Genomic DNA, 18098 nt, shown 5'->3' with positions numbered 1-18098 from the left:
TTTGAGATTGTTCAGATCTTCAAGATCGTCCAGATCATCAGGATCTTGAAGATTGTCCATTTCATCTATACGTCAGAGGGAACAAGCAGAACACGCTGCCTTACTTGAACGAGCAGAATCCCTGAAACAAAAAGAAGCATTGGAACTTGAAGAGTGCAAGATAAAGGCAAAGAAAGATCAGCTTGAGATTTAGTATAAAAGTGCTTGAGAATTGTGAGTATGAGAACCAACAATCTATAACTGCATTTTGACATTACCATTCATATTAAAACTGATAATGACGATGACAGGTTATACTACCTTGAACAGTTTACCAGAGGTGAGCCCAGAGACTTAGTCAGGAGTTGCCAACATATGAGTTCATATCAAGGCTAAAGTGAAGCAAGAAAATTGCTGACATCACTTTGGCAATGAGCTGAAAATCCTATCTGTCTACATGAACAGACCTCTCAATTAGCCAAAAATCAAACCAGATGATGCTAAGGCTCTCCATAGTTACTCTGTTCTTAACTGGCTGTAACAATGCAATGCAAGACCTTGATCAACTGCAAGAAATGGAGAATCCCACTAATCTTAGAATCATTGTCTCCAAGCTACCAGAGACCAAGATTTACAGATCTGGTCAGATTCATAAATAAACTAAAATAGCTGCAGATTCTCTTTTTGGTTGCATAAAGGATACTGAAGATAAGAGGAACCATTTTGCAAATATGAAAAAAGTCAGAGCAACCAGGCCAAAGGGGAGTACATTTGCTACAAGTGTAGCACAAGCTGCATATGAGAACTCACCTGAAAACTGTAAAAAGTCCTCTCGTCAAGTTGTTAATGCCTTTCAGAAGCCATGTATATTCTGTGAAAAACAACATACATTGGCAGAATGTTTCAAAATCAGAAAGCAGCCCTATAAGGAAAGACTGGTGTTTCTTAAAGGAAAATGACTGTTTTTCATGTTTGACTCAAGGTCATATGAGCTAAGATTGTAAACAGAGAGCTTCATGTGAACACTGTTCTAAGAAACACCCAAGCGTGCTTCATGTCACAAGGGAAGATGATAATGAAGCTGTCAAGAGCAGTGAGAAAAGCACAATAGAATACATGACAACTTGTGAAACAACACACATCTCAAGTGGAGCTTGTTGTGCCACCGGGGCCAGAAAAGACAGTTGTGTCTTAGCAATTGTGCCTGTCTGTGTCAAGGCAAAGAAAGGCAACTGGGTAATAGAGACTAATGCAGTCATGAACAATGGAAGTCAAGCCACTTTCTGTACTGAAAAGTTAATGAGACAGCTTGGTATTGAAGGCAAGAATAGGTTAGGGCAAAGCTGCCATCTTTCAGGTCTAGAGATTTTAGAACATTTACATTGACTTACCTGAGATCTATACTCATAAAGACATTCCTGTGTCCAAAGAGAACATTCCTGTGCATGAAGGTTTTGAAAAGTGGCCACATCTTCTTCATATCAAGCTGCCACAAATAAAGGCAGACTGTTGATAGGCTGTGTTTACAAGGCCATGGAACCATGGGAAATCATCCACAGTGAGGATGACGGCTCGAGTTCGAACAATCTTCGGTTGGGTTGTGAATGGTCCCCTCAGGGGTCATGGTTGCATTACTCCATCTGAAAGTGGACAAAGTGTTTCTGTCAATTGCATCAATGTAGAGAAGTTGCTTGTTGTAGCCAAATTATATATAGCCGGCACACGTGGCACCAACAAATAAATAAATATATATATATATATATAGATATATATAGCACACACACACATATTTTAGCTTGTTTTAGGGCACCACCTTCAATCGAAGGAAAAAGACAGAATCTTACAATTCTGGTATGTTCAATTAATAATCAATTATTAATGAATAAATTCCAGTCCCATATAGTCGCTACTCGTGAATTCTCGTTTTGTTGGACTCATACATACATAAAGAACACATACACAAAAGCCGGTTGTTTTTTATATATATATATATATATATATATATATATATATATATATATATATATATATATATATATACATATATATATATATATATATATATATATGAGCCATTTATTAAAATGATATGACCAAAGACGTGAACCTCAAGACAACAGTAGAAATGCTTTGAATGAACATGAATGAGTAATAGCAGGACGGTTCTAGCCTCCATTCTAGCCTTGGATAATATAATTTTTTTCCACCACAGAGGTCACTAAAATTTGTGTTTTATCGATGTGTAATATTGCCAAAACAATGTTAAACTTTTTTCCCTGGACCCCTGCGAAATCTGACTAGTAATGACAAGTTTAGCCGTATGTCATCCTTCAACCGCTGGCTGTCTGAGTGTTATCCAGCAAACAATGTGGACTACATAGATAACTGGCAAACCTGGTCTGATTAAGGACGGCTTCCATCCCACCTTGGAAGGGGCAGCTCTCATTTCTAGAAATAATTCTGGATTTATTAGTCGTCCAAAAACATGACAACCCAGGGTTGAGACCAGGGTGTTGTAGTCTTACACACTCTGCAGCTTCCCACTTGCTGCTACCCCCCCTCCAAAAAAAAAATTACTGTGCCTGGCCCACACCACCCAAATTAAATAAATCAATAAAACACAAGAGGAGCAAATCCAGAAAAACAAAAAAAGAATGAAGACAAAAAAATTTAACTGACCAGAAACATAAAACTATTAGATGTGGTTTGCTAAATATCTCTCAAAAAATCTCTTTCTAACTCTCTGTTAATGAATGACTTGATTGGTGGTCATCATATTGATTTTGTCTTACGGAAACCTGGCTGCAGCAGGAGCATCATGTAAGCATTAAATAATCAACTTCCTCTAGCTATTCAAATTTCCACATTTCTTAAACCACAGGTAGTGGAAGAGGAGTGGCAGCAATCATCAGATCGGGGTAGGCCCAAGATGTTGAAAATGACTAAATATGAATTTTATTCTAAATTTGATTCAATTGGATTTTAAAGTGTACACACACCTATTTACTATCGTAATCATACCTTTGATCTTTCACTGACTTATGGCATCGAGAGTGAGCAATTGACAGTATTTTCTCATAACTTGGTCTTATCTGACCATTTTTTGATAACTTCTGAGTTTACAGTACTTTACTTCATAGGATCTGAGAACAGTGTCACGGGGTGACAGTCAAAACAAAGGTAGGACTCAAGCATTCAGTGGATGAAAAAATAAGATTTTATTTTGACAGAAGTGGAATTTTGTTAAGCAGCGCTGAATCCGTGGCCTGGGAAATGCTGGAGAAAACATGTAAGCGCAAGGGTCCGGGCAGCAGGAGCAACTGGATATAGAGAGGTTGGTAAGCAGGAGAATCCACGCGGGTGAATGTTCCAAAAGGTAAACACGAGATTGCCTTACTGTGATCCGGTGGAAACTCAACTGGAGGGAGAGGTAGCAACTGACTGGCTGGAGGGTGTTTTCTAGAGTTGTGGTGGGTGAGCAGGCAGGTGGTGAGGCAGATCCAGGTAGGGCAGGGATGATGGTGAGATGAGAAGTGAAGCCAGGGGATCTGTCAGACTCGGGAGGAACAAGGCTGGGACGAGGCTGGAACAAGGAGACAAAGTAAGTACACAAAACTTTTCTTTGTCAATAAAGACTCTGGTGAGAGCTGGCCAAGTTACCACAAGGATGGCAAAACAATCTGGCGAAGACCGGTGCTCCTGCTGCTCCTTAAGAAGGGTCCTTGATGATGGTAGATGCACAACAGGTGTGACAGCTGGCAGCCACCAGACTCTGCCAAGGTAACTGGGGAAACCTGCTCACACAGCCTGAAACTCAAAACACACCTCCAAGACAAGTCAGATCATGACAAAAAATGTATTTAGATCAGAAAATTCTTTAACCAAATTTAAAGAATTACTTCCATTATCAGTTTCTTCACTGCCATAAGCAACAACATAGAACAGCTACATAAACTTGACTCCCACAGAAATTAATTGTCTTGTCGATAGCACTACAATTTCAATGCATTCAACATTGGACAATATTGCCCCTCTGAAAACGAAGACAATCAGTCAGAAGAAGCTGGCTCCTTGATTTAATTCGAAACTGCGTGCGTTAAAGCAGACTACAAGAAAGTTGGAAAGAAAATGGCGTTCAGTCTCAATTAGTCTGGAAAGATGTCTCACAACATATGAGAAAGCCCTATGGAAAGATAGAACTGCTTACTATTCATCATTGATAGAAGAGAAGAACAATCCCATGTTTGTTTTCAGCACTGTCGCCAGGCTGACAAAGAATCTGAGCTCTGCTGTGCCGTGTATTCCTTTAACTCTCAATAGTGATAACTTTGTGACCTTCTTTACCAATTGTTAGAAAAATTATGGAATTATACGATGAGAAAAGCTGCAAGAATAAAGGTTTTTGTGATGGGGGGGATGCTTCCTCCTATCTTTTGGTTCTCATAACACAGTGCAGCAAGCAAAATTGTTTTCGACTATCTGAACTCGTTTTCCCATAACATTGAATGGCTAGTAATGTCCTTTTCCCATAACATTGTGTGGCCAGCAAACATAAATAATGTAAATAGCAATAGTACCATTGTGAGTCAGACAACTCTGAGCCAGCTTCCTTATAGGCTGAGTGGACTTGTCTCCTTCTTGATAGAATAAAGGTTTTGTGTTAATTGTCTCCAGCAACTCTGAGCCTAATTTTGAGAGAATTTTTCTGACATGCAGAGAACGTGTTTTGCACAATAAATTACTGTTGCATATCTTACACATACTACCTTCACAAACAAGACAGTTGAAGTCTTCCTTTATATAGTGCACACAAGTATCTGGCATTACTGATGTGCTTTGACTTTTTGCAAGCTCGGACCACTGGTTTATTGTTGAAGTGATATCTTGGGGGCTCTCAGCTGCTTGCTTCAGTTGGTCAATTTTACGAATGACCTCTTGCAGACTTGACCTGACTTTGGAACTTTGACTTCAATGAAAAAAAAAGACAAAGCAAAGTGTGTGAGTGAATGTGGCTGCCTCTGTTCTTCAGCAGGTTCTCCTGGTACAGCTCTCTTACATCAAGCTCATCAGTTCCTGCTGCATATATGCTCCGGTCTCATCTCCGCTCAGAAAGAACATTGTGATACCTCTATAGTACTAAGTATAGTACATACTAAGTCTTCTGATTTACCTGTCGATGTCAACCTTGTTCTAACCAAGTCTCTCTTTGTTTCCTTGAAGAATCTACCGCTGGAAAGCTGTCTGCCACCAATCTGGAAATTCCTGCTGTCAACGTCTTGAGAATCTGACCTCCTGTCGAGCCACACCCGCACTGACCTGCCTGGAGGAGCAACCCCTGGAAATAACTGACTGACACTCTTCAACCCCAAAAAACTGGAAATACCCGCTCACCTGGAAACCTTATGGACCTGTCTGCTCGCTGGTGCTCATCCCTTTTTTCTGCCCACAGGAACATCTAACTAACAGTATACATTAATTTGTCGCAAATATAAATAGACCTGTTTGGATTTTATCTGCAACGTTTCAGTCTGTTTTTTGGGTCCAACACATCGCCTTGTGGCAGAACGATCTGGCCGCTATGGACCCAGACCATCTGCCAACAGTAGATCCAGCAGGTCAGAACCCAGAACTGGTCTCTTCTACGTCGTAACCAGCCAAGGAACCCTTCTCGATCAACACTTGCAGCTACTACAATCACTTGGTTAAAATCAACAAAGGATTTGTATACAAATGATGGAAATCTGTCTCAACACTGTCTCTCTCTCAGTCACACTGTGAAGTTTACGTTCCTGATCCTTTTTTCCGGAGAACTGGGTAAATGTATGGGTTTTCTACAACAATGCTCCTTGGTTTTTGAGCAGAAACCACTCACCTATTCAACCAAAAGAGCAAAGATCTCCTACATTATGCCTGAAGCGGTTGCAATCTGGTGAATGTCTCTATTGTGGTAAAACCAGACATTTGAGTCTCTTTGAGTCCTGTTCATTCAAATAACAGGACTTGTCAGTAAGGCTGGGGCTAACTCATATTAAAGCTGTCCTTATGTTCAATAATCTCAGGTCTCAGTTGCTAAACCGTTGTCTTCTAATGCCTTGGATGGACGTCTGATGGCTCGAGTGACTGATTCCACTGTTCCTGTGAGATTAAAATAGTCCAGAAATCATTCTGAACTGATTGAAATTAATCTAATTTTGTCTCCTGACACCCCTTTAGTTCTTGGCGATCCGTGGTTGGCATCTTACAATCCCCACAGAAATTGTCAAATCAGATCCATTTACAGTTGGAGTATTAAGTGTGACCAAACAAGTTTAAAAATCAGCCATGCCTCTTCCTACTATTCTGACTAACAAGCATGAGAAATCTGATCTTTCCTCTGTTACCCCAGCATATCATGAACTTGTTGAGGTGCTTAGCATGACCAAGACTCTCTCACTACCTCCACACAAAACATACGACTGTACCATTGATCTTTTACCTGGCACCCTGCAACATAGCAGCTGTCTTTACAACCTGTCACAACATGTCAAATCACAGGCTATCCATTGGGGACATGCCTCTCGTATGTACTGCCATCCTGGAACTGTGCGCACTCTCTACCTCCTCAAGAGACACTTTTGGTGGCTCACTGTGGTGAAAGATGTGAGGGAGTACGTCACGACTTGTCCCACATCTGCCAGAGGGAGGACTTCCAACCAGCCACCTGCCGGCCTTCTTCGCCCAGTCCCGGTGCCGAGCAGACCATGGTCACATATTGCCCTGGATTTTGTCACGGACGTCTTCCCTCCAAGGATAACACCATCATACTCACCATTATAGCTATCTAAAGCTGTTAATTTTGTGGCTCTTCCTAAGCTTAGAGACAACTGAAGTGGTCACTCAACACATCTTCAGGTTACACAGTATTCCCTTAGATATTGTCTTGAATCGTGGTCCCCAGTTCATCTCACAGGTCTGGAAATCTTTCTGTAATGCTCTTGGAGCATCTGTCAGCTTCAGCTCTGGGTTTCATCCACAGACCGATGGCCAGGCAGAGCGCGTAAATCACGATCTGGAGTTGGCTTTGAGGTGTATCACTGCCACCAACCCTGCGATGTGATGTTAAACAATTATCATGTAAATACTTTTGAAAATTTTAATTTTGATAATTTAAAGATATTACACTTTGTTGTTTTTAACTTTAATCTCTAATGGTAAAAAGGTAGTTCAGACTTCAGCTCCTATCTTCACTCAAAAGGCAGTTTAGGCTTCAAATTAAATTGAATATTGAATTGAAATATAACTTTAAAAATTTTAATTAGTTTCTTGAGAGGTTAGTGAATAATAACAGTATGGCTTCCATAATTATAACAATAATAACACCTTTGGAGTATCATGTAGCCCAATGGGCAAGGCATTTGTCTTTGCATCAGAAAACTGAAGGTTTAGGCCCCTTGGTGGTGAAGCTATTTGTCAACACTGCATAGATGTCAAGGTTGCACAGATTTGACACCAGGGAATATCGCACTAGTTTGTGAGTGAAAATCTGCAGATAGACCTCAAAAGAGCAGTGCAAGCAAGATAACAAAACAGTTTGACAGAACAAGAATCCCTTTACATGATAAATGAAGAAATACCTCCAAAACAAGTACTGAAAGAACTGACAAAGGAGGTATACACAAGGTGTGGTGCTTGACAAATGGTAGTCACTGATTACTAACCATGCAAGATGCTCAACCTTTTGCTTCAGGCACATATATTTTTCCATCTGTTCCCTGTGGGGGACGTTAAGGCCTTTGGTGAGTGAGTAACTAAGCGGTCGGTCGCTAAGTGGGGATGGGGCCATAGGAGAATTTTCCTGTAAATGAGTTACAGCAAATGGGTTTTTCGCTCCTATGCACTGCGACCCGTGGATGATTTTAATGTTAAAGGTTTTACAAGATGATGAGTTTTTACAGTGTTTAATCCTTGTTTTCTCCCAGCATAAAAATGAGCTCTATAAAATAGAGCTCACTTCTAGTGGCCTCTGAGTCCAATAATGAGAGTCGGTGAGAGTAATTCATCAGGTAAGATGACAGTCAAGAATTCAGTCAATGAATTCTTGCTCCTCTTGAACTACTAATAATCACCTTATTTCTCCCTATAATTTACACATCTCGCATAGTTAACTCTATCGCATACTTGTTATATTCTAACGCTCACTCTTACAGATCTTTAGTTTTTATTTTTCACTTTTTAGCGGTGTGTCTGGTTCTCTAGCTTAGCATGGCTACCAGTTCTCTTCCTCTATCTCCTGCTTTAACCTGCTCCGTGTGTCAGATGTTCAGTTACTCCTCTGCCTCCTTTAGTGGTAATGGTACATGTAACAAATGTAGTCTTTTTGTAGTTTTGGAGGCAAGGTTATCTGAATTGGAAGCTCGGCTCTGCACTGTTGAAAACCACCCGATAGCGAGCCAGGCCCCTTTAGCCAGAGCGGAGCCAACTAGCCTCGTTAGCTCTGTTAGTCGTCCCAGAGCAGATCCCAAGCAGCCGGGACTTAAGTGTGGCTGGGTGACTGTCAGGAAGAGGAGTCATAGTCCTAAAGTCAAGCCCGTGGTTCACCAACAACCTGTCCACGTTTCAAATAGATTTTCCCCACTCAGCGACACACCCGCTGAGGACAAAACCCCTGGTAACCCTGGTAAACGTGGCATTAGCGACACCAGCGGTTGTCGCCAGAGGCTAGAGCGGGCGACATAGAATCCTATTTAAAACTGCTGGCTAAGGATAAGCGTAAATACGGTAAAATAGTTATTCACGTCGGCGGTAATGACACCCGGTTACGCCAATCGGAGGTCACTAAAATTAATGTTGCATCGGTGTGTAATTTTGCCAAAACAATGTCGGACACCGTAGTTTTCTCTGGACCCCTGCCAAATCTGACCAGTGATGACATGTTTAGCCGTATGTCCTCATTCAATCGCTGGTTGTCGAGATGGTGTCCAGCAAACAATGTGGGCTACATAGATAATTGGCAATCTTTCTGGAGAAAACCTGGTCTGATGAGGAGAGACGGCATCCATCCCACTTTGGAAGGAGCGACTCTCATTTCTAGAAATATTGACAGATTTATTAGTCATCCAAAAACATGACAACCCAGGGTTGAGACCAGGATGCAGAGTTGTAGTCTTACACACTTCTCTGCGGCTTCCCACCTGATGCTGCCCCCACAATCAAAAAACACAAAAGGAGTAAATCCTCTTGTGCAAAAAAAATTTAAAACAAAAACTTTAACTGAATCAAAACATCAAACTATTAAATGTGGTTTGCTGAATATTAGATCTCTCCCTTCGAAGTCTCTGTTAGTGAATGATTTGATTTGTGATCATCATATTGATATATTTTGTTTTACAGAAACCTGGCTGCAGCAGGAGGATCATGTTAGCATTAATGAATCAACTCCCTCTGACTATTTAAATGTTCACGTTCCTCGAACCACAGGAAGAGGAGGAGGAGTGGCAGCTATCTTCAGATCAGGGTTACTAATCAGTCCTTGACCCAAGATTAGTTTTAGCTCTTTCTCAGTTTTTTCCACTCAAAGTGGAAATCACAAAAACCTTGTGTTTGTTGTTTTGTATCGTCCACCTGGCCCTTATTCTGAGTTTCTGTCTGAATTCTCAGAGTTTTTACCACAGTTAGTGCTGAGTACAGATAAAGTCATTGTAGTGGGTGACTTTAATATTCATGTAGATGTTGAAAAGGAAAGCCTAAATATTAACTTTAATTCTATATTAGAATTATATTGGATTTTCTCAAAGTGTTCACAGACCTACTCACTGCCTTAATCATACCCTTGACCTTGTGCTGACTTATGGTATTGAGAGTGAACAGTTAACAGTGTTCCCTCATAACCCTGTCATGTCTGACCATTTTTTAATAACTTTTGATTTTACATTACTTGACATACGGCTTCTGAGAAGAGCTTTACATTTAGAGGGTGTCTATCAGAGAATGCTGTAACCGGATTTAAAGAGTTGATTTCATCATCCTTTTCTTCACTGTTATGTGCAGATATGACAGAGGACGGCTACCTAAATTTTACTCCAGTAGAAATTGACTCTCTTGTTGACAGCACTATAGTTTCAATGCGTACAATGCTGGACAATGTTGCCCCTCTGAAAAGGAAGGTAATCAGTCAGAAGAGCTTGGCTCCTTGGTATAATTCACAGCTGTGTGCGTTAAAGCAGACTGCAAGAAAGCTGGAGAGACAGTGGCGTTACTCTAATTTAGAAGAGTCTCAATGAGTCTGGAAAGATAGTTTAATAACGTATAAGAAAGCACTTCGTAAAGCTAGAACTGCTTATTATTCATTATTGATAGAAGAGAATAAGAATAATCCCAGGTTTCTTTTCATCACTGTTGCCAGGCTGACAAAGAGTCCGAGCTCTGTTGAGCCATGTATTCCTTTAACTCTCAGCAGTGACGATTTCATGAGATTCTTTATCAATAAAATTGTTTCCATCAGAGAGAAGATTATAGGAATCCTTCCCACTATTATCACTGATGTATTATCAAGTAGAGCAGCTTTAGAAGTATCTTTAGAACCTGATTTGTATTTAGACAGCTTCTGCCCAGTTGATCTTTCTGAGCTAACAACAGCAATAGTCTCTTCTAAACCATCAACTTGTATGTTAGACCCAATCCCAACCAGACTGTTCAAGGAGGTTTTCCCCTTAATTGACACTTCCATATTGGATTTGATCAGTCGGTCTTTGTTGACAGGATATGTGCCTCAGACTTTTAAGGTTGCTGTAATTAAACCTTTACTTAAAAAACCTACTCTTGGTTGGCTAATTATCGACCTATATCCAATCTCCCTTTTTTGTCTAAAGTTCTTGAAAAAATTATTGTAGTTCAACTTGTTGATCATTTACATATAAATAATCTGTTTGAAGAGTTTCAGTCAGGATTCAGAGTGCATCATAGCACAGAAACAGCACTGGTGAAAGTTACCAAAGATCTCCTCTTAGCCTCTGATAGCGGACTTGTTTCTGTGCTTGTCCTGTTGGATCTCAGTGCTGCATTTGATACGATCGATCACAGCATTCTGCTACAGAGACTTGAACATGTTATTGGGATTAAAGGAACTGCATTAGGCTGGTTTAAGTCATATTTATCTGATAGATTCCAGTTTGTTCTTGTAAATGAAGAATCTTCCTCACACAATGGAGTAAGTCATGGAGTTCCTCAGGGTTCTGTGCTTGGACCAATTGTTTTCACTTTGTACATGCTTCCATTAGGTAACATTATTAGACTGCATGGCATATAATTTCATTGTTATGCTGATGATACTCAGCTGTACTTATCTATAAAACCAGATTAAACCAATAGGTTGGTCAAACTACAAGCCTGTCTTAAAGACCTGGATGACTCAGAACTGTCTGCTTTTAAATTCAGACAAAACTGAAGTTGTTTTCTTTGGAACTGAGCGATTCAGGGAGAAATTGTTTAGTTACATAGTTACTCTAGATGGTATTTCCTTGGCTTCTAGTTCTACAGTGAGGAACCATGGAGTTATTTTTGACCAGAATTTATCATTTGACGCACATATAAAACTGGTTTCTCCGACTGCCTTCTTTCACCTTCGTAATATTGCTAAAATCAGGAACATCCTGTCTCAGGGTGATGCAGAGAAACTAGTTCATGCATTTGTTACTTCAAGATTGGACTACTGTAATTCCTTATTGTTCGGCTGTCCCACATATTCTCTGAAAAGCCTCCAGCTGATCCAAAATGCTGCAGCCAGAGCGCTGATGAGAACTAACAGGAGAGATCATGTTTCTCCAGTTTTAACTTCTCTTCATTGGCTACCTGTTAGATTCAGAATAGAATTTAAGATTCTTCTCCTCACATATAAAGCTCTTAATGGCCGAGCTCCATCATATCTTAAAGATCTCATTGTAAGGTATTTTCCCAACAGAGCACTTATCTCCCAAACTGCAGGTTTACTTGTGGTTCCCAGAGTTTCTAAAAGTAGAATGGGAGGCAGAGCCTTCAGTTATCAGGCCCCTCTCTTGTGGAATAAGCTTCCAGTAAATGTCTGGGAAGCAGACACCCTTTCCACTTTTAAAATTAGGCTTAAAACTTTCCTTTTTGATAAAGCTTATAGTTAGGGATGGCTCAGGTAATCCTGAAACATCCCATAGTTAAGCTGCTATAGGCTTAGACTGCTGGGGGACCTAATCTGTCACACCTTTCCTCACTTTGCTCTCTTTTTCCCCTTGTTTAATTTCTCAAATGATATTATGTACATGTGACATTATTGTGGTTATTAACTTGTTTTTCCCTGTTCCAACAGATATCCTTTGAATGGTGTTATGGTGTTTTTCCCCCCTCTTTTCCCTCTTTTCTGTCTTCTCAAACCCCAGTTGGTCGAGGCAGATTTATTTATTTCTGTTTACAATATATGACATGTAATAGAACTGAACCGGACCGGGGGACAAGGAAAGAAGAAGAGGGAAGAAGAGGAAACAGAAGAAAAATAGAAACAAAAACCAGACAACCAGCTGCTACACCTGTAAAAAACAAAACAGACCAGAATCCGTTGCCTCTGAGGGGAATCCAGCCTTAGCGCCACCAGGAGCACCTGAAAGCAGACAAGCAGAGAAAAAACAAACACACAAACAAACAAAAACAAGCACAAGAAGCGGCAATCGCATACAACACAGCTGTGGATATAGATGACCTGAGACGACATGATAATACATCAACTGCTTAGCGACCATGCTACTGGACTAAGTGTGTGAGAACATGCAACACCCATGGCACAGGACCTACATGATAACCGTGCTTAGTTATGAGTGTATAAGCGTACAGGACCACAATCCACAGCCCCCCCAAGCAATCAGAAGCAGGCAGAGAGGGCCACAAGACCCAGGACACCAGCAGCCCCCACAGAGCACAGAACCCAGGAAGCCCACCGCAGGGGCAACCACGCATCCACCCAGAAGACTGCAGAGGAAGCCCCCGGACAGAGCCCCCATAAGCATAGGGCAGAGGCCCTCCGGGAGCCAGGGGCAACAGCCCACCGACCCCGCCAGGCCCCAGCCGCCCAGACACGGGCCGTGCACTGAACCCGGGCCCCAGGAGCCCGAGCGCCCCCAAACCCCCCGGCAGAGGCCCCACCCAATATCCAGGAGGGCCAAGCGCCCCAGACAGCCACACAGTGGGTCAGCACCTGCCCCAGCGCCCTTGGCCAAGTGCCCTGGGAGTCAAGACGTGCCCACAGGTGGGTGAAGTCGCGAGCAGCGGGGAGAGGCAACGCTGCCCCCCCCATCGGGAGAAGCACAGGCAGGCCAGGCGACAGCAAGTCCCAGATCCAGGCCCAATCATTACCACACACACTTTCACGTCCCATACATCCACATATCCACACGTCCTCCCTCCCTCGACTCCGCTGGGGTGTAGTGCAGCGGGCACACCAGGGGGCCAGCAGCCCCCCAGCCACCACAGACCCCGAACCAGCAGAACAATTAATTAAGCCTCTTGGCCCCTCCCGCCCCGAGCAGCAACCAGGAAGCAGGGGTGTGGGAAGAAGACCCCTCCCCTCACCCTTCTGGCTCTTCAATATTTTCTAATAGTGAGCAATTAAAATTGAGGGGCAGCCAAACTTGTAGAACTGGGAGCGCGGCCCTCTGGGCAGTCTACATACCCACAGAGCCCCGCCCACCAGATGCCACTCAGTGTAACCACCCCCCAAGACCTAATGTGTGTGTGTGAGTGTGTTTGATAAGTAGTAATGTCTAAGGTGTAATTAAAACAGGGGCGGGGAACCACAACCAAAGGGGACCACCTACGTGGCCCCATCCACTACACCCCATCGAACACACACGCCCCCAAAACCCTTCATGTGTGAGTCTGTGCTGTGTACAGGAGCCAGAAGGGAGAGGGGTATGGGGATATACACCGGGGGAGCTACTCTCCCCCGGAGAGGGCAGCCAGGGACTGGCTGCAATAGGCATCCCCGCTACCTGGGAGCCAACACAGGGCAGGAGGGCCTGATGTCCACCAGGCTCGGGGCCTGCAGCGACCATATTCCGGGAGCTACTGTACCCCAGAAGGTACCCATCCCGCCCCACCCCACTCAACCCAACCCCACCCCGGAGGACCTCTACAAAAAACAAACAAACAACCACAAAAAACAAACCACCCGGTCACACCAGTCGCAGCAGCCCGGGCCTGAGACCCACTATCACCCAGGCCCCCCCCAACAGGGGAAAAGCACCCCCCCCCCACCGCACGCCCCAACACCCTGAAAAAAAATCAACCAAGAAGCGAACGACGAAGGTACTGAGCTTGTCATTCACTATTTCGGCAATATGAACTGACCTAGGGATAAATCTGTGTTTAGATATCACACATATGGGAAAAAAATAAAATAAAAATCGCACATATGGGCCTAAAATGTTATTATTGTTATTATAGCTGCAGGTGTAAGATGCATATTTGACAACTAACCTTTGGAATGATCTTCCTGACAACAGGCCACGAGCTCGTGGAGTCCCAGGTGAAGCTTGTGGTGTTTCAGTAGCAGCAGAAATCAAAGGTGAGGGGCAGCGAATGAAGGCAAAAGGAACACCTGGAGTGGGTTGAGGCTGGGTTGAGCTTGCAGGGAGCTGACTTTGATCTGGATCTCCATGGACCTTATAATGACTGCGATGTAAATGATTGAGGGTGCTAAAATGTCTCGTTGGCTCTGGGAATATTGCAGTGTTTTTATCATCTGTAATATACAGACTACAGCCATTGACCTGTTTCAGTTAGATGAAATAAGAAATATCATACAAGTTATAACACTGTAACCAGGCAGTAAAATACTGATATCTCACACATTCACAAAACCTCTGACAAAATACCTGACAAAAAAATGCAACAAATTCATATATGTAATCCACAAACTCACACAAAGGCGCATTCAAACATGTAAAACCTGCTTCACACATACAAGTGAATTAATTTATGTCCAAATGTTTATGAATATGTTGAGTATGTTTTGTATGTTTGCATATCATTCTGTATTTTTGAGCACGTGGTTTTACAAAACACAAATAATAATAATTTGTGACAATGATGAAAATATTTGTTGATCATTGAACATGTTTGTGTCTGGTTTGTCCAGTCTGGATAATTTAGTAACAAAATCCTACTGCACTAAGCTGTGATGTGTACGCCTGATAAATTATCATCCTGTTATTTCACGTAAACTAAACTGTAAACAGTGTGATTGTCAAGAGTCTCCAGGTTTAGGTGTGCTTTCCCTCTTGTCTGTGTTTGTATTGTCTCCGCCTGCTGTGTGTGTGAGTGAGTGTGGCTGCCTTCAGCAGGTTCTCCTGGTACAGCTCTCTTACATCAAGCTCATCAGTTCCTGCTGCATATATGCTCCGGTCTGATCTCCGCTCAGAAAGAACATTGTGATACCTCTATAGTACCATCGACCATACTAAGTCTTCTGATTTACCTGTCGATGTCAACCTTGTTCTAACCAAGTCTCTCTTTGTTTCCTTGAAGAATCTACCGCTGGAAAGCTGTCTGCCACCAATCTGGAAATTCCTGCTGTCAGCGTCTGGAGAATCTGACCTCCTGTCGAGCCACACCCGCACTGACCTGCCTGGAGGAGCAACCCCTGGAAATAACTGACTGACACTCTTCAACCCCAAAAAACTGGAAATACCCGCTCACCTGGAAACCTTATGGACCTGTCTGCTCGCTGGTGCTCATCCCTTTTTTCCGCCCACAGGAACATCTAACTAACAGTATACATTAATTTGTCGCAAATATAAATAAACCTGTTTGGATTTTATCTGCAACGTTTCAGTCTGTTTTTTGGGTCCAACACATCGCCTTGTGGCAGAACGATCCAGCAGGTCAGAACCCAGAACTGGTCTCTTCTACGTCGTAACCAGCCAAGGAACCCTTCTCGATCAACACTTGCAGCTACTACAATCACTTGGTTAAAATCAACAAAGGATTTGTGTACAAATGATGGAAATCTGTCTCAACACTGTCTCTCTCTCTCAGTCACACTGTGAGGTTTACGTTCCTGATCCTTTTTTCCGGAGAACTGGGTAAATGTACGGGTTTTCTACTACAATGCTCCTTGGTTTTTGAGCAGAAACTCACCTATTCAACCAAAAGAGCAAAGATCTCCTACATTATACCTGAAACGGTTGCAATCTGGTGAATGTCTCTATTGTGGTAAAACCAGACATTTGAGTCTCTTGTCCTGTTCGTTCAAATAACAGGGCTTGTCGGTAAGGCTGGGGGTAACTCATATTAAAGCTGTCCTTATGTTCAACAATCTCAGGTCTCAGTTGCTAAACCGTTGTCTTCTAATGCCTTGGATGGACATCTGATGGCTCAAGTGACTGATTCCACTGTTCCTGTGAGATTAAAATAGTCCGGAAATCATTCTGAACTGATTGAAATTAATCGAATTTTGTCTCCTGACACCCCTTTAGTTCTTGGCGATCCGTGGTTGGCATCTTACAATTCCTACAGAAATTGGCAAATCAGATCCATTTACAGTTGGAGTATTAAGTGTCACCAATCAAGTTTAAAAATCAGCCATGCCTCTTCCTACTATTCTGACTAACAAGCATGAGAAATCTGATCTTTCCTCTGTTCCCCCAGCATGTCATGAACTTGTTGAGGTGCTTAGCATGACCAAGACTCTCTCACTACCTCCACACAAAACACACGACTGTACCGTTGATCTTTTACCTGGCGCCCTGCAACATAGCAGCTGTCTTTACAACCTGTCACAACATGTCAAATCACAGGCTATCCATTGGGGACATGCCTCTCGTATGTACTGCCATCCTGGAACTGTGCGCACTCTCTCCGTCCTCAAGAGACACTTTTGGTGGCCCACTGTGGTGAAAGATGTGAGGGAGTACGTCACGACTTGTTCCACATCTGCCAGAGGGAGGACTTCCAACCAGCCACCTGCCGCCTTCTTCGCCCAGTCCCGGTGCCCAGCAGACCATGGTCACATATTGCCCTGGATTTTGTCACCTGACTTCTTCCCTCCAAGGGTAACACCATCATACTCACCATTATAGATAGTCTCTCTCTAAAGCTGTTAATTTTATGGCTCTCCCTAAGCTTAGAGACTGAAGTGGTCACTCAACACATCTTCAGGTTACACAGTATTCCCTTAGATATTGTCTTGAATCGTGGTCCCCAGTTCATCTCACAGGTCTGGAAATCTTTCTGTAAGGCTCTTGGAGCATCTGTCAGCTTCAGCTCTGGGTTTCATCCACAGACCGACGGCCAGGCAAAGCACGTAAATCACGATCTGGAGTTGGCTTTGAGGTGTATCACTGCCACCAACCCTGTGATGTGATGTTAAACAATTATCATGTAAATACTTTTGAAAATTTTAATTTTGATAATTTAAAGATATTACACAGTTGTTTTAACTTTAATCTCTAATGGTAAAAAGGTAGTTCAGACTTCAGCTCCTGTCTTCACTCAAAAGGCAGTTCAGGCTTCAAATTAAATTGAATATTGAATTGAAATATAACTTAAAAAATCTGAATTAGTTTCTTGAGAGGTTAGTAAGTAGTAACAGTATGGCTTCCATAATTATAACAATAATAACACCTTTGGAGTATCATGTAGCCCAATGGGCAAGGCATTTGTCTTTGCATCAGAAAACTGAAGGTTTAGGCCCCTTGGTGGTGAAGCTATTTGTCAATACTGCATAGATGTCAAGGTTGCACAGATTTGACACCAGGAAATAGTGCACTAGTTTGTGAGTGAAAATCTGCAGATAGACCTCAAAAGAGCCGTGCAAGTAAGATAACAAAACAGTTTGACAGAACAAGAATCCCTTTACATGATAAATGAAGAAATACCTTCAAAACAAGTACTGAAAGATAAACTGACAAAGGTGGTATACAGAAGGTGTGGTGCTTGACAAAGGGTAGTCACTGATTACTAACCATGCAAGATGCTCAACCTTTTGCTTCAGGTACATGTCTTTGTTTGACTTGTCTTTGTCTTTTTTTTTGCAATCTTAAAACTTTAGCAGAAGGGAAGGAACAGGAAATTATACATGAATTAAATAAATCTGTCACCTTTCCCTTTTCTGAAATAAAATG

Source organism: Leuresthes tenuis, unplaced genomic scaffold (assembly GCF_036924035.1).
Source record: "Leuresthes tenuis unplaced genomic scaffold, fLeuTen1.0.hap1 SCAF_9, whole genome shotgun sequence".
Taxonomy (NCBI): domain Eukaryota; kingdom Metazoa; phylum Chordata; class Actinopteri; order Atheriniformes; family Atherinopsidae; genus Leuresthes; species Leuresthes tenuis.
The sequence above is the reverse complement of the archived record's forward strand: the minus strand, read 5'-3'. Positions refer to the sequence as shown.